Genomic DNA, 21,726 nt, shown 5'->3' with positions numbered 1-21,726 from the left:
AATAACCACTGCAGCCAAGAAGAGTGCCAGACGAGCCCAGTTGTAAGTAAGCTATTAAGACTCGACTGTACACTGTGTTCGTGTTTTCCTCCAAAAACAATAAGTTTCGTTGGAGCAGCCTTTCAACGCCTCTCTCTGTCTCTCGCTGGCAAAGTTGACCCAGACAAAAAAGTAAAGCTATTTTTCGGCTACAAGCCCAACACGGAACCCACCGTATTGACTATGTGCATGTTAGCATGTGCTACTTCCGGTGCGGAAACTCCTGTGGGGAGCTTTGTTTCCGGTGTCCTATTTGCGCCCGGTTTACGGTCCAAAACAAGTTAAGCAAATGAATGAATCAAGCGGCGATTTACATTTCTATAGATGTCTCGGGCATTTACCCAATATATCTGTAAATGATGTTCATCGACTTGTCAATATTTTCCCCCGGCGCCTCAGAGCAAAAGAGAAAAGGGATTCAAATGTTATATTTCTCAACTGCCCCTCGTTTATCGTGGGTGTTATGTTCTAAAAATATCCAGCGATAGGTGAAATCAAGTAGCCAATTTTATTTTTTGACGGTGCAAAACGTTTCGTGGACATACAGCACTTCAGAGTCACACTGCTAGCGATTGATGCAGCGATTCTGTATTGTACAGGAGAGACGTCACGGAGGAGATCGTCTGCAGCGATCAGGACGCAGGACACAATGTGATGTAAAAAAAAGCATGCAAACTTGCACTAACAAATCTGCGAAACAGCGAGGTGAAAGGTGAACCGCGTTATAGCGAGGGACCACTGTCATTTTGAAGGTAAGTCACAACATACCCTTTGTACATACTAATGTATAGAAACCCTTACCAGCAATCATTCACTTTGTGTGGCTTTTTTCATGGTTTGTTAACATGCTGTGCGGGTGTGTACTTGACTAGCTGATATCAACATAACGGGGAAACATCTGGTTTGACTATTCTTCACCTGTAGTTTGAATGCTGAACATTTACCTCTTTAAATCATAAGACCAGTCACTATACAGAGATGTGCTTCTGAATGTGGACGATGTGTCTTCTGCTGCAGTAATGCCGTTCTGCTTGTGTTGAGTGATGTAAACAACTGATCGATCTAAACTCTTTAAACGTCAAAATTGATCATTAGATTTTTTATGACACAACAGTGGTGAGTGTTCCCACCTTCTGCTCTTTGTAACTTAACGTGATCTTTCCGTTTTTGAGTTTTGTACATGATTTTGGAGTATATCTTTGCAGTAGCGATTGACCGCAAAGTAAAGCTACCGGAAATGTACAACCCCACATCCGGTCTCAAACCAGGAAGTTAGCATTTTCTCGTGCACAGGGTCAATTAGCCAGAGGTCCCTTTACTACAGTTCGGAGCCGCGGACCTTCAGTAACAGTAATAAACTACAGCAATTGTACATTCATGTAGTTGTAAACAGCATGATAATATATTAAGTAATCCAAAGTATTCAGAATACGTAACAGAATACGTTACAGAAAACATTTTGGGGCATGTATTCTGTATTCTGTAATGGAATACATTTTAAAAGTAACCTTCCCAACACTGAAGATAATTAACATGTTTTTTTAAATGTTAAAAAAGGGTTAAGTCTTTGTCCATGGAGTGGACACTACACGGTCAGCCTATTACTGTAAATGTAAACTGGACTTTAGTACCATTTATGAAATTTAGGTGTTACTGTTGTTTCTGTTATAGCCTCACAGTCAGAACAGTTAACCCATTTATCTGTGATGGCCTAGTTGAAGATCGTGGCTAAAAAGCTCCACTGTGATGACCGTAAGTGGTGAAGAAAACAGAAGGTGTTTCAATTTAAATAAAATTGAAATTTAAAAGGCCAAAATTTTCCTGAAAAGACAGGTTAATGACATAATTGTTGAGTTAGTGGGTGAATGTGAGTTTTAGACAGACTTTTTCCTGTACCAGAGAGCTTTATGTGAACTTTTTGGTGATATGACTACAGAAAAAACAAAGTGACTGACTTGGTGAGCTATTTAGAGTTAGTATTCCAGGACAAACGTAGTAACCTAATTCCTTTTTTAGCCATTGTGTGGATACAGTTCCTTAATTAAACCCTGTGTTTTCTCACTTATTTGGGATAATCCAGATTTTCAGTTTAACAGAGCAACACTTCACTTTACAACATGGGAGCAGAAAGGAATCTCACATCTTCATCACATCTTTCATGATAAAGGTTCATGTCAGCCTCTAATCTGTTCCAAAGATTTGGATTAGACATCCGAAATATTCTCTACCACCTTACAGAGAGCTATGAGTGCTTAAAACAACTCAAAAGCTTTCCTCTATCTCATCATTTGTGCTTCCTCAGTGAGACAACCGCAATTAGTCTTCCAACCAAACAAGCTAAACCCACACTCACTGCTTCAGCCACTGCCAAGAAAATAATACTTATTATTAGAAAATTAAACAATCACTTAGCATTAATCATTGGTTGAATAATACCAATTGAAGAAATATTAGTGAAAAGAGTATCTGCCTCCTTAAGAAATTTATTACGTTTGATTTGGCCGACTGTGTTTAGTTTGCACGTACGGGCCCAGCCGTGGGTCTGGTGGGCTTGTTTTCACCCCCTCCCTGATTTCTCTGTAGCTCCACCCCTTTCTGGTTGCTTTCGTCTGCCTCGCCTCTGTGACCGCAACTACTGCAGGAGATGTAACCGCCGGTCATAATTCATCGGTTACTTTCTGTCTCTCTGGAGATTCCCGGGTGGATGCTCTGGGCTGCCCTCTTTCTTCTGCTGGTGGGGGCGGGCTAGAGACTCCTCTGGGTGCCGGATCTGTGGGTCTGCAGGAGGGTGGGGGGTTGATGACTCTGCCTCTTCTTTAGTATCTCTCAACAGGTTGGTTTGACCTCACCTGTCTCGCTTCTTTTAATCCACAGCACTAGTGCACTGACACTGACACATACGAGTCATAACTATACTGATGCAGAGCAGAATACGACTCGCTGTAAGTGGTGAGGGTAGGCTGGGATGGTGGTCGGACTATCTGCGACTGGCTCGTTTTCTCCTGTTCCACCTGCCATCAATTTTAATGCAACTCACTAAACCTCTTATAGGTGGGGCTCACACCAATCAGGCATGAGGAAAATGTACTTAATTAACTTTAAGAATTTATAGATGTCCCCAATCAGGAAGCTGGATAACATACATGATTTAAATATATATTTATCCAAATTTTAAAAAAACTAAAAAACAGCTTTTGGGTTGGTCCGGCTTGGTGTGAGTCCTGGGGGTGGGGGCTGCGTCGACCGCCCGGGCGGGGCTGGATTAATGCAGGATATGTCAGGGGAGACTGCCAGATCCTGCCAGTTCTTTCTGACTTGGCACTCTGGCTCCCCGCCCTTCCCTTTTCCTTGATCTGCCTCCCATGTATTGTGTTGGCCTGTGTGATGCATTCCCTCCGTGCCCACTGCCCCGTCCCTTCACCCAGCTCACTGGGTTGGGGTGGGTGCCTCTCGCTTCCAAGATTGGTCGGGGTCTGAGGCCTTTGGGGGTGGGCTGTGGCGCCTGGGTCGTGCTGGCCGGTGTCCCTCTGCTTCTGCAGTGTTCTGGGCCCTTCTCTCTGGGTGTCCTTACTACATCTGTGATGCTGTGCTGGTGGACACTAGATCTCCGTGCAGACTTTTATACATGTTTCTCACACAGCACACTGATGTTCTTATTGGTCTTTACTATTGTTTTCCAGACTAGGGATTCTGGGCCCACGAGTTCTCATCATCTCATCAACGCTCTTTGTTATAATGTTTGTGTTCCAGTGACTCGGGTGATCTTGATGGGGCTGGTGATGCTTGAATGTTTGGTTTTTGGGTCTCATCAGGGTGCACCTTCAATGGTGCGGTTATTATGAGATACTGACACAACCTCACAAATAGACAGCTTCTCTGTCTCGGGTCCATACATACAGCTAATGGACTCAGGGGATAATCTGCAGGGGGACAGTACAGCTGTCACAAACAGATAAACAATATGACTGTGTATTTAAAAACTAATTCAGTGATTATGCAGCTGCCAAATGAAATCTTTAAATCCATAACTGCTCTACAGAGTTTATTCCATCATGTTCTGATTAAACTAGCAATCACGCGCTATTTAATGCTACCATACTGCCAATAAAAACTGCATCATATTTATAGTCTGGCATCAAATGACATCCCACCTTTAAGTTTGTGCGTGCATTACAATCCTCTGAAACACATACTGTAAGTCCATTGCAAACCTGATCCTGTCCACTTCCATGTTGTCCCCAGGGACCTCATCCCTGTTCTTTGTGTTGAGCTCAGCGTGCTACCTGGCCTGCTGTGTTCAGTGTGTGTCTGTGTCCTTTCCACAGCCTGATCACTGCTGTGATTTATCCTCAGTTATAAGGACCAGAGCACATAAATGTATATTTAAAACTTATAAACTCCTACCATACATAAAAATGATTAAAGTCCCTGTTTTGGTTAACTCCCTGCCCACCCACCACAAATGGGTTTGATTTGTCAGTGCAAACTAGATCCAGGTGATGTTCCACGCTCTCTTCCAGGGCGGCAGTCGATCAAAAACAGGACATGTTTGAGTTTAATCAGCTCTGCGACAAACCTGGACACGCCTTAGACTTAGAAGTGTAGTTTCCCAGCGCACTGTACTGTGCCATTTTCGACCTGAACTCAATGTTGCAGCTTAGAGTTGTTTTATTACCACCTAGTAAGCACTAATTCAGCCAGGGATGCAGAATGATGCAAGCCAAAGCAATCCGCTGAGTGTGGGTAGCTTTCATCGCATTTCCATTCACCAGATAGCTGTGATCCTGCGCTGTCAGCTTTAAAAAGCTTATCAGCAGGGAAAGCACAGCAGCAGCGTTGGACTTGAGCGACTTCGAATTAAGATGTTACTTATTTTAATTGTACTGAATGTTTTTTCTCGAAGCAGTTAATTTGTTCCCTGAAAAGCAGGATTGCTTCTTTTAGGCTTCCAAATTTTAGGTTGACTTGATATTCCTGACATTTTTTTTTACCATTTTAAAATCTCAAAGCAGGAATATTTTATCCAGAAACACATTAAACTCTGCTGGTGTTAGACTTTTAAACCTGCAAGAGTTTTTGTATGTCTCGTTTTCAAAAAGTCTGTTAACGATGGATACATTTTTTTCAGCTCATTATTTTGATTGTCAGGATTACAGCTTTACTGTTTTGGTTCATGCCACTTCTAATTTGAATTAGAAGTGGCATGAACTGGGGTGGCTGTAGCTCAGGTGGTAGAGCAGGTCATCTACTGATCGGAAGGTTGGTGGTTCAATTCCTGGCTTTCCCTAGTCTGCGTGCCAAATATCCTTGGGCAAGATACTAACCCCAAATTGCTCTCCGATGCATCCATCGGAGTATGAATGTGTGTGAATGTTAGCTATGAAGCACTTAGAAAGATGTGCTTGTGCGAATGGGTCTGAATGGGTGAATGCACAAGTTGTGTAAAGTGCTTTGAGTGCTCAGATGAGTAGAAAAGCGCTATATAAGAACCAGTCCATTTACCATTTAATTTCCATAAATATCCCACATTTAATGATATTAATGATTTATATGAATATCACAATATTAATATTGATAATATCTAACATCCTGCTTTTAAGATTAGGCTTTAAATATTCCTATTATTAGAGGTGGATCAGGTGATCCTGACTCCTCCCTTATGCCCGGACTCCACCACTCTGCATTTAATCATTGGTTATTATTTTTCTCTGGCTCTTTTCCAGCTTCCACAGCCCATCACTCCCAACTGCTCATGGCAGATAGCTGCCCCTCTCTGAGCCTAGTCCTCTCAGAGGTTTCTTCCTGTTAAAAGGGAGTTTTTCCTTCCCACTGTTGCCAAGTGGTTGCCTATAGAGCAGGGGTGTCCAACTCTAGGCCCCGAGGGCCAGTGTCCTGCAGGTTTTAGATATGTCCTTGATCCAACACATCTGATTTAAATGGTTAAATTACCTCATCAACATGTCTTGAAGTTCTCCAGAGGCCTGGTAATGAACTAATCATTTGATTCAGGCCCAGGGTGAGATCTAAAACCTGCAGGACATCGGCCCTCGAGGCCTGGAGTTGGACATAGAGGGTAATCTGATTGTTGGGGTTGTCACTCTATGGTTGTAGGGTCTTTACCTTAAAATATAAAGCCCCTTTATTTATTTGGTGTTTTTAAAATAAAATTGAATCACATTGAAATTGAAATTGAAGAACATCAAGCCCCTGAAATCAAAAGGCAGCTGTTTTTGGATTCTTTTCAGGAATTTTAAGAAACTATACCAGAGCTTATTTTTAAATATTTCATATATGTGACTTTATTTTACCAGTGAAGCACTGAAACATCGCTCAAGTCTGCTAAATGTGCAAGCATGAAACCGTTTTCAAACACATTAGTCATGTTATCTTGTTTTTTTAAAAAAAATATTTCTTTATTAATCATTGAACTACTGCATCAAATACTGTCCTTCTTTGAGATGCACTGTCATCGCAGTGTCCTGTAATGTTGTGGTTATATTATGGGACTCTTCCTATTTAATAATAATAATAATTCAAAGCCACACAGGAGGTTTAGTTGCCCTTAGAAAAGTGTCAGAATACACTGTGCATCACAGTTTGTGGGGGGCTGCATAGCTGCAGACCAGTCAGGGTGCCCATGCTGACCCCCTTCTTCCACTAAAAATGACCAACAATGTGCATGCGAGCATCAGGACAGGACCACAGAGCAATAAAGGAAGGTATCCTGGTCTGATGAATCACACTTTCTTTCTTCTTTTTCTGGTGTGTTGCTTACCGGAGAACACCCGGCCTCAGGATGCACTGCAGGAAGAAGGGAGTTGGCAGAGGCAGCGTGATGCTTTGGGCGATTTTGGGAAACCTTGGGTCCTGCCATCTATGTTACTTTGACACATACCACTAGCCAAAGCATTGTTGCAAATCATGTACACCCTTTCATGGAAACAGTACTCAGTGATGGCTGTGGCATCTTCCAGCAGGATAATGCAGCCTGCCGTAAAACAAAAAGGGTTCAGAATTGGTTTGAGAAGCACAACAATGAGTTTGAAGTGTGGACTTGGCTCCAAATTCTCCAGATCTCAACCCAATCGAGTAACTGTGGGACTGTGCTGGACAAACATGGAGACCCCACCTCACAACTTACAGGACTTAAAGGATCTGTCGCAAACATCTTGGTGCAGATACCACAGCACACCTTCAAGGGTCTAGTGGAGTCCATGCCTCGATGGGTCAGGGCTGTTTTGGCAACAAAAGGGGGACCGACAAAATATTAGGCATAGGGCATCATGTTATGTCTAACTAGAAGACTGCCCAGAGAGCACATGCTCCGTCGATGTGAGTGCTCACTTGTGCTGTTTCCCAAAGAATAATCCAGCTTGGTGTTTCTTCCTCAAAGACAAACAGACAAAAGCACAACACGTGATGATCACATCCAGCGCTTACTATAAGGACAGTTTTTAAAATCTGAGCTTTACTTTTTTTTGTTTTCATTTGCATCTGTAAAACTTTACTTCAAGTCTGAGCTGAACACATGTACAAGTCTAATTTTATAACATCACAGCTAGCTTGGAAGCCAGTCGTAATCCAGAAAGCAACTTAAATAAACTCCCAGGCAACACATCCACCTACTGATACCATATCGGACAGATTATTGTTCAAAGCAAAGTATTTTTAAATGTTTTAAAAGATGTCTGGAGGGGATCTTTAATGCGCGCCGCTCACCTCAGTCTAAATGGAGACATCCTGTTTCACAGGAAGGTGTCACTCACAAATTATACAGCTCGCAGTAATCAGGAATCGGGCCAGCACCAGCATCCTCCAGAACAGATCTTCTTTTTTTTCCCTTTTTAAAAAAAATCTTACTCTTTCTGTAAAACGGTGTGTATACGTGTGTTTTGACACCTTCTACTAATTCATGCATTTGTTATTAGAGCTGTCCATCAGTGTGTAATTAGACGTTAGCCCTGAGAAAGATCTGATGATACATCGTATACCATAAATACTATGCTGTCATGTTATGAAGGGAATAAGTCACGGGGATACATTTCCACAAACATGTCAGTCAGTAGAAAAGCTGTTTAATGAAAGATGACAGAGAGAACTCCTCAGGCAAAAGAAGCAATAGCATACCCAAATTAACATAAGCATCATTCCAGTTGTCAAGCTCGCTCCCCACTTTACTGGTATTTTTAAGTCAGGATAAACCTGAGGAATGGAACAACCATTAAAACAAACACTGATTCTGTTTTCTCTGGCACCGGGCTGCATTTCACAGGGAGGGAGAAGAAAAAGAGAAGAGAAAAGAGGGGGAAAGAAAACAACCACGGCTGCTTTTCTGGCAGGAGCATGAGATGCGGTGGTAGAGAGCCGAGAGCGGCGTCTCGTGCCAGCACATCCACATGTCATTTCTGTTTAGACACACCTTGGAGAATGTGACCTCTTTCCAAGCCTGGCCTGGCAAGGGGTCCGCGGTGGAGGGGAGGCAGAGCCCCGGATTGTGGTGAACCTGTGCCAGACAGCTGCCTCCCACCATGCGTGTGCGCACTCATGACTCACTACATGCAAGGTATGTGTGCACTGCAACTTTGCAGCTCAGTGACATTGGTTCTGGCACGCCAGCCGCTCACTGGCTCCACCGCTCGTCTGTGATCTGTTGGTTGGCCCCGTTGGTGTCGCCACCACAATCTCAGCTCAAAAATCCCTCCTCCGTGCCAACGTACACTAGGTTTCAGCTTTTACTGAGCTTGTTTGGTGGCAGAGTTGGCGAGAGCGATCACACCACATAGATCACGGCTGTAGGGGTACAATAACAGGTGGCCGAACCCTCCCTTGCATCGGCTACTACGGTGTATCAAGGTGGACACAAGGACCAGCCGACCTCAAAGTTGATGGGTAATTTATTTACCGTGACTTCATAGAAATCTGAAATGAAAAAAAAAATCAACATTTTATTGCTGTGTCTACAAAGCTTACTTAAATAGTAAAATGACAATACATTAATATTGCTGTTACACAATGTAAATCCCTATATGAAAAGACCCTGTTCTGAACTGGGCCTCATTTACTCTACGTCTTAAAAAATGGATAAGTCAGACCTGAGCAGTTTCTTTTTTCTCAGACTTTGTGCTCGTCTCTCTCAAGCTGAATTTTGACTCACTCCTAATCAGTTTCTGTCTCTTTTTCGCCTTCATCTTCTTCTTTAAACCTTCACTCATTTGCACCTTATTAACTTACTCTTTGATTCTGTCTCCACTGTTGCATCCTGAGTTTCTCCCTCTCAGCCCTTCTTTCACTGTCTGAGATCATAAAACTACTCTTTTTTTCTTTTTAAGTCTCGCACGGCATCGAGAAGTCCCGGTATAGTGTGATTAGGAGCCAAAAAGTTAATATGCTTTAAAGTTAATTTGAAACAGGTCAGCAGCAATAACAGGTCTAATCAACCGAATGGATAAAATAATGATGTGCCAAAATAAGTCACCGAAGCGCTCGGGAATACAATCGTTCCCAAAAGAACATCATGTTTAATAGGAACTGAAACTAGTGATTGAGACCAGAAACTCATCAGGAAAGTGTTTACTGAGATCATGAATCAAAAGAGACACGAGCTTTTCCCACAGACTTCTAAACATCCAAACATCTTTCACAGTACTCGTAATTAGAAAGAATCCAGGATACTGCTCTTCCTCCTTGGTGTCACTTATACATCTTTGTGATGTTATAGACAGGAGATATTCCCAATATGGTCGTCTCAGGGAAATATTATAATATTAGGAACAAGTCAATGTAGAACATCCATGGACAGAGCCTGATCAGTGCTTTGTTTATGGCTTATTTATAGTGAGTCACAAATAGATTACGAGTTTGACAATTTTACTACCGTTTACATTCGCTCCCCCCATCTTGGATTGAATTGTTAACTCGGGATTGGTGTGTTTTCTTTTGGCTTTCCGAGTACAAATTCCTAGTTGAAGGGGCTTGAAATTTCCGACCAGGAACTGGAACAAACCAATAGTTCAGAACTGGGAGTACAGAACCCCAACCAATCAGAATAAAGATTAAAGCTGGCGTAACTAGAGAGCGACCCAGAGGGAGAGAAGCTAAAATGGCATGTTTTAAATTTAAATGGAAAGGCCTAGACCAAAGAACAGTATAAAGCAGGATTATTCTGAACTGGGAATCATGCAAAGCTACTCTAGCTGTTCTAAAATCAGGCTGTGTTTGACATGCAAAATAAACCCTTTGACGGGAGGTTGTCATGTAAGGAATTAATATACGATTGAAAGCCACACAGGGAAAAAAAAGCTTTAAAAAAAAGAAACCATTAGTGAGCTGAAGAACAAAGGAGTTAACAGAGAAGGACAATGTTTTCCCCAATTTGTTCAGTACTGCTTCCATAGTATTAATGTGTTTGTGTATTTTACTGCTGTCTGTTAACTGCAAAGCAGTTTGCTCGACTCTGTAATTTTTAAATAAAGTTGGATTAGATCATTTAGGTAATAATAGCGCCTTTTTAGGGTGTTTTTATGAATACAAACACTTTTGTAGAGTTTGAGATTTCACCCTGATGCCAATGGTAATATTCCTAAGGGGAAGCGTGTCACACATTGCCCGTCACAATAGTGGATTTAAGGCGGCAGCTTAGCAGCGAGGAGGCACCCAGGTTGTGTCGAGGCTGTGTGGAGACAGGGAGGGGGGATGTGGAGGGGTTGAGTAGACAGGCATGCAAAAAGACACTCACCTGTGTACAGCAGGGATAAGCAAGCTGACAGCCACACAAAGTACAGACACAGCAGAATCCTACTCCCTGCTCGCCATTTGGCCTCCGGCAGTGAGGGGTAACTGAATTACAGCAGCAGCAAAAAAGCTAATCTCACTTCCTCTGTGGGGGTCGCACGCGTGTGCACTTGTACGCCTGTCTGTGGGGTGTCGCGAGCGTTCATTTGTGGGTCCACGCGCATTCGTTCAGACTCAGCATGCATTTTGGAAAGCATGTCATCCCGACAGTGAGAGTGTATGTTTACTAGATGAAGATGAAGGCCCACATCCAACTGTCCTGCAGGCACCAGAAGGTGAGGCGTAACAGAGGTGAGGAGCGTGCGAGCATGCTTATATGTGTGTGACAACTCAAGTATGCATGAAGCTTGTTTACATCGTCTGAGCATGTGTCCACTTGTTAAAGACACCCGTACCCCATCACTCAACTTGAGAAGCTGTCGTCTAACATCAGGCAGATACAACCAGTGTTTGCAAAGCCTCCGCAGACTCCCAGGAAACAGATGGAAAACCTGAAAAACGGATTAAAATAGTGATTTCGAGCAGGCTCTGTTTGCTTTGAGCCGACTAACATACTCTTGTTGTTGGCTGTTAAGTTCACAAGTTAAATGTTTTTTGGCAGGCAGGAGCAAAAAGCAATGATAGAGTGTACAGTTACACCAGCTGACACAGCTGATAACACCAACATGAAGCACCTGTTTAATGAGTTATTTTGTTATAACGAGTGCTGAAAACAAAGTACAGCAGAGGTTGATGAGAACAGGATGTTAATAAGAATCAATTTTCTTAAAAGCTTATCCAGCTTAGAGTGTGGGTGGCTGGAGTCTGTCCCTGTTGTCACAGAGCGAGAGGCAGAGTACACCTGCGACAAGTCACCAGCCCGTCACAGATCTAAGAAATCAAGACACATGGCCCCACACTCTCACATCCTTAGCTACACTCAATGTAGACTCACCAGTTAACCTAAGATGTATGCTTTTGTACTGTGAGTGGAAACTCATACAAGCACAGGCAGAAGTTACAATCTCCCCAACCTGATGAATGGCATTCATTTTGCTAATCAAGCACCAAAGTAACCTTTGTTAGCCTCATGGACATTTCTTTAACCCTTGTGCGCTCGTCGAAATTTACACCCTCCTATGTCCCTCGTTACCCAAAATGGTCCCCATCCAAAAGGTGATATAGCAATATCATTTATGAATTTTTTTTTCATTTTTTTTTTCATCAGATCTTTTAAACAACTTCAGACCTAACCACAGACATAAAGGTTTTCATAATTTTTTTAATATTTTTTAGGTTTTTATGGCTTTATTGTCATAGAAAACCCTGTTTTTTTGGGGGGAAAAAACCATAATATGCAATATTTTCAAAAAATTAGTTGCAAATGGAAATATTTGGCATGAGGTTATTACAGCCTTGAATGGGTAAATAATTCATAACAACATTGATTTGGATGCATTATTATTTTTGGAGCAATAAGAGTTTTTACAATTTACACCCTCCTATGTCCCTCGTTACCCAAAATGGTCCCCATCCAAAAGGTGATATAGCAATATCATTTATGAATTTTTTTTTCATTTTTTTTTACATCAGATCTTTTAAACAACTTCAGACCTAACCACAGATATAAAGGTTTTCATAATTTTTTAAATATTTTTTAGGTTTTTATGGCTTTATTGTCATAGAAAACCCTGTTTTTTGGGGTTGAAAAAACCATAATATGCAATATTTTCAAAAAATTAGTTGCAAATGGAAATATTTGGCATGAGGTTATTACAGCCTTGAATAGGTAAATAATTCATAACAACATTGATTTGGATGCATTATTATTTTTGGAGCAATAAGAGTTTTTACAATTTACACCCTCCTATGTCCCTCGTTACCCAAAATGGTCCCCATCCAAAAGGTGATATAGCAATATCATTTATGAATTTTTTTTTCATTTTTTTTTACATCAGATCTTTTAAACAACTTCAGACCTAACCACAGATATAAAGGTTTTCATAATTTTTTAAATATTTTTTAGGTTTTTATGGCTTTATTGTCATAGAAAACCCTGTTTTTTGGGGTTGAAAAAACCATAATATGCAATATTTTCAAAAAATTAGTTGCAAATGGAAATATTTGGCATGAGGTTATTACAGCCTTGAATAGGTAAATAATTCATAACAACATTGATTTGGATGCATTATTATTTTTGGAGCAATAAGAGTTTTTACAATTTACACCCTCCTATGTCCCTCGGGACCCAAAATGGTCCCCATCCAAAAGGTGATATAGCAATATCATTTATGAATTTTTTTTTCATTTTTTTTACATCAGATCTTTTAAACAACTTCAGACCTAACCACAGATATAAAGTTTTTCATAATTTTTTTAATATTTTTTAGGTTTTTATGGCTTTATTGTCATAGAAAACCCTGTTTTTTGGGGTTGAAAAAACCATAATATGCAATATTTTCAAAAAATTAGTTGCAAATGGAAATATTTGGCATGAGGTTATTACAGCCTTGAATAGGTAAATAATTCATAACAACATTGATTTGGATGCATTATTATTTTTGGAGCAATAAGAGTTTTTACAATTTACACCCTCCTATGTCCCTCGGGACCCAAAATGGTCCCCATCCAAAAGGTGATATAGCAATATCATTTATGAATTTTCTTTTCTTTTTTTTCACATCAGATCTTTTAAACAACTTCAGACCTAACCACAGATATAAAGTTTTTCATAATTTTTTAAATATTTTTTAGGTTTTTATGGCTTTATTGTCATAGAAAACCCTGTTTTTTTGGGGTTGAAAAAACCATAATATGCAATATTTTCAAAAAATTAGTTGCAAATGGAAATATTTGGCATGAGGTTATTACAGCCTTGAATAGGTAAATAATTCATAACAACATTGATTTGGATGCATTATTATTTTTGGAGCAATAAGAGTTTTTGCAATTTACATCCATTGGTATCCCTCGGGACCCAAACGGGTCCCCAACCAAGAGGTGATATAGCAATATCATATATGAATTTTCTTTTCATTTTTTTTCACATCAGATCTTTTAAACAACTTCAGACCTAACCACAGACATAAAGTTTTTCATAATTTTTGAAATAATTTTTAGGTTTCTATGGCTTTATTGTCATAAAAAACCCTGTTGTTTTTTTGGGAGGAAAAAAACCATAATATGCAATATTTTCAAAAAATTTGTTGCAAATGGAAATATTTGGCATGAGGTTATTACAGCCTTGAATGGGTAAATAATTCATAACAACATTGATTTGGATGCATTATTATTTTTGGAACAATAACACTTTATTGCAAAAAAAAACTGAACTGACCTGAACAAACTCAACAACAAACTAAACAAAGATGTAATTTACATTATCATACATAGCATGAACCACAAGATGGTTAGATTTTGCAGACAGGACATATCTTATATATATATCTTTGCAGCACTTATGATAATAATGTGCTGTTTGCACGATGAGCACTGCTTCCGCTTTTTGGAACGCTGCTCTTTCTCAGCAAAAGCCTCCCCTAAATTGACTGTGCGCTTTGTGTTGTGCTTACGCCCGTCTGTGGATTTCGTGGCGTCTGTGCAGAAATCACTAGTAAGACAAGGCTGCAAACTATTCTCACAGACTTCAAAGATGCACCTAAATTTAAAAAAAAAAAAAAGATCATCCTCTATCTTATTGTACAGACCATGATCTTTTTCTGTCTCTCCCTCCTGTTCTGTTCCTGTGCCACTGGGAAACTGAACTGACCTGAACAAACTCAACAACAAACTGAACAAAGATTTAATTTACATTTTATAGCACGAACCTCTAGATGGGTGGATTTTGCAGACAGGACATCCTACCATTTGCAGCAGTTACGATAATAACCTGCTGTTTGCACGTTGAGCACAGCTTCCAAGCCTCCCCTAAATTGACCGTGCGCTTCGTGTTGTGCATGCGCGCCTCAGTCCATTTCGTGTCGTCTGTGCAAACTATTCTCACAGACTTCAAATGTGCACTTATCCAATAACTAACTAATCCCTATGTCTCTCCCCTCCCTCTCCTCTCCCCCCTCCCCCCGGCTCTGTTGTGTCACTGACACAAAGACTGCCCTTCCCCTGTCTGCCCTTTCCCAGCCAGGTGGCTGTTTTCACACCCCTCCCCCCTCTGCTTAACAAAGACGTGCCTGCTCTTGCACCCCATCCCCCCCCTTGCTGCTGAGCAAGCAAGGCTCATTCAGAGTGAAGAGATTTCAAACATTTAGAGAGACTTTAGAGAGGAAGAGAAGAAAGTTGCAGGCTCTTGTACACTTCAAGGAGGCGGCTCTATGGGCTGTTTTGTTTGCGACCGACACACACACACACACACACACACACACACACACAGTATATATATATATATTCTCAATCACATTCACGCCACTCTCTTATATCAGTTCCACTACATCAAGACTATTTTATGGTGGTCAGCTGTTTTATTGCCATGTAATTTGCATAATAACATAACCATGACCTGCATTCAAAACCACTGAAAATGTCTATGGGAGTGCTGTACCTAATATTGTGCTCATTTGATCCAAAACCTATTTTTCCTTTATTTTGAAGGCTGAGGCTTAGATCCATTAGGTATTCACGAGAAAATAATTATCACATGTCAGAATTACAGTATATCGAAAATATGTGATTATAATGGGAGTCAATGGGGCCCAAAATGGAAATTAGAACGTAGGAGTTAAGCCTTATGTTTATCTCCTTTACTATACACCACACCATAGAGGGGATCATTGAATTTTAAAAATAATGCTAAAATGCACATCCTGGCCAAGTTTCATGCAACTAGTCTTTAAAATGCCTGATATATTGAAAATCAAAAATCCAAAGTTACCCAGGCGGGTACATTTTTTCACCTAGAACGCAGGAGGGTTAAAAAAGCCTTCAAAATCAGTAGGACTCATTCTCAAAGGACTACAACTCCCTCTTGCATAGTCTCATGGTTAATGAATATGGAGCTGAAGTTTTAAAAATTACAAAAAATTGTGCATAACACATCCCACACCTGTGTGATTTATCAACAGCATGGGGTCGTTTTGAATGGAGAAACAAATAATGGTGTCAATCCGTCCTCTTACACTTATCCTCGTCAGGGTCGCAGGGGGACTGGATCCTACCCCAGCTACCATAGAGCGAGAGGCAGGATACATTCTGGACAGGTCGCCAGTCTGTCACGGGGCTAACACATAGAGACAGACAACCATTCGCACCTATTACCAACTATCCCCATTAACTGCATGTATTTGGACTGTGGGAGGAAGCCAGAGTACCCGGAGAGAACCCACACAAACACGGGGAGAACATGCAACCTCCACACAGAAAGGCCTCACCAGGTGGTGGAATCAAACTCGGGACCTTCTTGCTGTGAGGCAACAGTGGTCATAATCGCACCACCGTGCTGCGCCAAATAATGATGTATTGTTTCTTTGGTGTTAAGTTTGTTTTGGGGGCAATTTCTTTTTATTCGACTGTTTGGTAATGAAGAGCAGAGAGGAATGAGAGGGAGAGAGCAGGAGAAGACACAGAGCCCAGCACCACACTTTAGACTCAAAGCTTGGCTGCTGTACTTCAGCCATGTGGCACATGGACACCTACTCAACCAGCAGACTTTTTTCAAGTAACGAGTAAAGTAAGGGATTACTATTGCAAAAACGGTAATTAGATTACCGTTACTTTCCCGTAGGAACGCTGCGTTACTGCGTTACTAAATCCGTGATTTTTTTGCGAGAATGTCTCATGACAGTGACGTAAGCGAATGCGACGTTCGTGACAACAGCTGTGTGCAGATCAACAATGGATAATATATCGAGTGCAGGAGAGAGTATGAGCGTGCAGCGTTTAAAGCGTGGAAGTACTGACCTTACTTTGAGTTTGATTCCATAAAAAGTGACAAAAACATTAGCGTCCGTTGTGCGTGGGAAGAAAACTTCTTTTTACAGCGAAAAAAAACCCTAAACTTCCAAGCAAGCACCGAGTGCGTAATGGGAAACTCACAGAGAAACTCGCGGATTCTTCCACTGACCGCTGCGGCACACCTGCACCAGGATAAACCTCCGCCTACCCTACTCCTGCTTTACAGGTGAAAATAAAGCAAAAGGACCGCTAGTCTTTGATGTTATTTATTTTCTGCTGTGTTTTACTTGTATCTATTTGAAAGACTGAGTGTAAACACAAAAAAAAATGTTTTATGTGCTGGAATGTGCAGAAAATAGGTTTAAATGTTAAACTCATTTCTTCAAGTCAGAGAATGGTGCATATAATTAAATTTTTGCTTGATGCATAAAGTTAAAAGATTAAAACTGATAAAACAGGTTTTAAAAAAGGAAACTTTTCCATTTGATTACATTTTGTATGATGGATTATGCAGAAAAAGTAGAATTGGGCTGAAAGATCTATCGCTTTATCACCTATTCAGGTTGTAAATTGTGTTTTTAAAAAGTAACTAAGTAACTAAGAAATTAATTACTTTTGAAAATAAGTAATCAGTAAAGTAACGCGATTACTTTTTTGGGGAAGTAATCAGTAATTAGTTACTGATTACTTTTTGCAAGTAACTTGACCAACACTGTCAACCAGTGAGCTAAAGCTGCATCCTGTTAAACGCATTTAAACATTAATTATAAAGGGGAAAAGAAGGGAAACGTAAGAGTCCACCAGGGTTTAAACCTTAATGAATTACTGCTACTTTTGTACCGAGGCCTTGCTAATGCATCTCCTGCCGAATAATTATCTAGGAAATAAATAAAAGCCTTAATAATCCAATCCAGTGAAAGTTTTGTTCATAGTTAAGAAGTCAACTCATTCCAGTGCTAAACATCCTTCCCAGTATTTAAACGGCACTTTGAAACCACTCTATGTACTTATATTTACCTCTACTAACACCTATTTTAGAGCCAGCAGCACAGCCTTATGTACTAACCCAGCGGACCCCAACTCCTGGGCCATGGACCGGTACTAGGCCGCGAGAGTTGAGGCTCGGATGTAAAATTTATGGTTTTTATGGTTTTTAAATTTTATTTTTAAATCATTTTTATCGTTAACTCTGTTTCCTTGGGTCTTTTCCTGTGTGTTATGAATAAATCTTTTTTTTTTTTTAGGGGGGGGGGGGGGGTGTACCGGTACTGGTTTTAGTTTGTTGTATTTATCTGCGACACCTTAAAGGCCGGTCCGTGAAAATAATGTCGGACATAAACCAGTCCGTGGTGCAAAAAAAGTTGGGGACTAACCTGTTATACACTGATACACAGACTTGTATTATTGTAGGATCTTTACCCTACAATGTAAAGTGGCTTGAGGCAACTTTTGCTGTGATTTGTTGTAACTAAAATTGAATTGAATGCATCGGCCTGAGCAATGACAGCAGAAACAGGAGAACTAAACCTGGATGGCTTTAGATAGAAAACATGTTGTTTTCCAATTTGCACAACCAGCTCTCCAACGCAGCACATTGGAGAACTGGTTGTCTTAGTGCACACAGAAACCTGAATGGTTATCATGTCCTGGTGTCAGATAAAACACAAAGTGGATAGAAATACATTTTCATCCAATCTGCAGTTTCAGGTTGAGGCCAGCACAGTTTCACTATCAGCTTTTCTCAGAAATAAGAAAGAAGTAAGCCTAACAGTATTTTGTATTGGTTTAGAAATGAGAAGAAAAAAAAGAAAAACACTTAGACATCTGAACCAAATAAAACGTTCCCCTGAAATATATTTATCATTTGAGGTCCAGCTACAGTCTCAACCACTAATTCTCTCAATCATCTTCACCTTTCGGAGCTCTTTGTAACACACATGAACGTAAATAAATAAATTCTACTGCGCCTTAGTCACCGTCTGTGATTGAACTGACTCACAGAGGTGAACGAGTTACACGTCATTCAGAGTAACGTTATGTTTTATCTGGGTGTATCACAAAACAGAACTAAAACAGAATACGCCTGAGGCATGACTGGCTGACTTAAAACTTTGCATCTTTCCACTGGTGTGTACGTGCACGCTAGATACCTTTCATCACCCTTTCTCGGGCATCCAGTCTAGGAGCCATGACAGCCAGTTGTGTTGCCGTTTCCCCGTCTTCCTCCAACAGCATGTTCAGAACCGGCGGACCGGGTTAGGCTGGAGCCCAGGTTCTCTTCCAAGAGCCTGAAAAGCATAGCGTGAGTGTGCGCCGTTCCACTGCAATCCTTGCAGTAGTTTTATCTTGGCTTTAGTGTGTGATGTGGTTGCGATGCAGAGGTGGAACTCAGAGAGCCCGTGTTTGTCTATGCTTGAATGCTTTCTTGTGCGTGTTTACATTTGTGTGAACATTCTAACATGTGATGTTTGCTGCTAAATGTCAGCAGCTGGCGGATTGCAGACAGCAGCGAACACCACCTGCACTCCAAACCATCTGACTGGCAGGGATACAGTAAGCCAATGATTTGATGCCGACTGACGAAAATTACACTGTTGTAGCACAAATGTGACAAGGACTAGTTACAGGTTACTTCTGAATAAATAAATGGAAAAAAAAATACAACAAGTTAAAGTCAGTTTACTCTAACAGGGAGCCGACGTCCCAGTTTGTAGCCTGCATTAGAACTTTGAGGGTTAGTGTTTGATGCTTTGCCTCTTTTTTCCAAGTACGTACGGTGGCCCTGAAAGGTCAAATGCACTGCAACTTAAGAAAACAGCAGCAAATGGAAAAATGCTTCTTACAAAATAGAGTGGAAGTTGAATAAAACACAATAGAAATTAAACAAAATGCCACAAAAGCTCACAAAGACTGTAAAGTGATTGACCAGCTGAGAAAGTGACAAGCTAATAGTAAACAGCTGACGCAAACACGTATCTACAGTATTTTACACAACACAGATGACTCTCTGGTTTTTGTCACTCACACAGCTGTTCTGTCAAAAAAACGCATCCCCTGTGTTTTGTGAGTTTATTCCTACTTCTGTTTTGTTTTTTGTGCTTTTGCAGCATATTTTTTTATAAAGTTGCAGTTTATTTGACCTCTCCTACATCAGTTGCTCTGGATGCACTCGGAGGGGCCAAAACATTAAGGCCAAACAACAAAAGTACACGTATTAGGACAAAAAGAAAAAACAGTCCCTCTTTTTGATTTTTTAAACTGAAATGTGAATCTTTGTCGGGGGAAACGTGGCATCATGATTTAATGCTGGGCCAAAAGTGCTGCAAAGTCTTCCTGGAGGTGAGCTTGTATTTATGAACCTGCTGGGTAGATTTTTTTTTTTTAATGCCACACACACACATTGCGTTTACACTGGCTACCATCCCACACTATCCCATGTGTTTTACCTCATCCATATCCAGATACAGATCTCTTGGATAACAGGGGGCTGGATCTGAGTCTACATAAACTGGGCCCAGATTCACTGAACTGAACAATTAAAGAGTCTGCAGAGGTAATAATATAGCAAGACTCAGCTATAGCATGTTGCAGACTCTTAAACAGCATCGTGGGGCTATGGTGAATCCTTGTTTGTCCTACTGTGCTATATGCAAGCTAATATGCCATAAAGCCTGAAAGGTGAAATAATCTGAGAATTGTTTTAAAAGCAATAAATTAAACATCAGTTTGCACATATGACTGAAAACACGTTTGTGTAATTTGGCATGTTCTTTCAAATCGAAATAATCCACCTGTTTTTCCTTCCGAGGGGAGGCTGACACTGACAGACAGACATTCTCTGTCTGTCAGTGTCAGTGTTTTAACTTTGCACATTGCACTTTTTTGATGAAAAATCTAGGTTGTTTTCTCAGGCTTATATTATTTTGGTGAGTGTATGTGATGTGTTGGTTGTCTGTTTGTTTGTACGGACATACTGCAAATCAATTTCCCGTTAGGGACAATAAAGTTACCATTGACCATTGAGTTTTAATTTTTGCAACATCTGACATTTTGGGCCAATTAATTAAAAGGGGGTTATAAAAAAAATCACACTAATCATGTAGACGTCTCAAACAGGGTTAAGCAGTAAAAAATGCCCATGAGCCCTCAGCACTGTGAGCCTCTAATGGGAAGCAAAAGGGCCACATTCACTTACTGTTGAAAGCAGTTTCCTTGCCTGGGTTTTCATGCATAGAAAACACAGACGTTGACCTCCAGTCTCCTCATCAGCAGGATCAGACCGCTTATCATATGCTTCCACCTGAGTCATGCTTGTTTGCACTGCTGGTCATTTGGACAGAGTCACAGATCTCCAATCTGTTCAACCCATTCTCAGGCCAGAAGGTGAAACTAATGCTTGTTTCTCAGAATTAATTTCATGTGCATGAGAGGCTGTGGCAGATATTATTTAACAACTATGATTTCAGACTTTAGAAGACACCAAATAATAATAATGGTGCATCTACTGTATATGAATTTAATAAAGAGCATCCTCAAAACTGAGTGTAAATACTGGGTAAACTGTGTGATGGAATGTATCTGAAATGACACAATACACACTGGAAGGATGTATTTGTGTCATTTTTATTTGTCTCCATGCTATAGATGTAGTGTTTCCATTCAGTTTTGTGTACCATGTCACGCTTAGCAGCAACTGCTTTTCACAACATACAAATAGTTACCGAGAGCTGCTTTATATTTTCTTCTGATTCTCATATTAAATCTTACAATCTAATTTTGTTCATTTCTCCTTTTTTTAAGATAAAACAGTTTTTACATTCGCACTTCCCTTCTCGCCGGTTGATAGTGGGCTTGGAGTGCCGCTCACAGCCTCCTGTGAGTTTCAAACAGCCAGACTGAAGGCAGTGAAATCACCAGAGGAAGAGAGAGCTAAATCCTGCACGATAAAAACGTCCTCTTAATCTTACCTTGAAAGCCACGACAGAGGGGAGCCTCCCCTCGGAAGGAAAAACA

The 21,726-nt window shown here is 40.6% G+C and overlaps 1 long non-coding RNA gene across 2 annotated transcripts in view; it reads right to left on the bottom strand.

The window, feature by feature from the left end:
- Nucleotides 1-6,443: 6,443 nt before the first annotated feature.
- Nucleotides 6,444-21,726, bottom strand: part of LOC146510942 (uncharacterized) — a 16,044-nt gene continuing 761 nt past the window's right edge. The window contains exons 1-3 of one of the 2 annotated variants that reach the window (XR_014876012.1): nt 18,864-21,726; nt 7,181-11,321; nt 6,444-7,027 (exon numbers count right to left, since the gene is read on the bottom strand). The exon at nt 18,864-21,726 is cut by the window's right edge and continues 761 nt beyond it. This is a non-coding gene — a long non-coding RNA (uncharacterized LOC146510942). Of the gene's footprint in view, nt 11,322-18,863 lie in introns of both variants that reach the window. The other variant, XR_014876011.1, reaches the window with a different exon arrangement.

The sequence above is a fragment of the Neolamprologus multifasciatus genome, chromosome 9 (assembly GCF_963576455.1).
Source record: "Neolamprologus multifasciatus chromosome 9, fNeoMul1.2, whole genome shotgun sequence".
Lineage (NCBI taxonomy): Eukaryota > Metazoa > Chordata > Actinopteri > Cichliformes > Cichlidae > Neolamprologus > Neolamprologus multifasciatus.
This window is presented reverse-complemented; position numbering and strand designations above follow the sequence as displayed.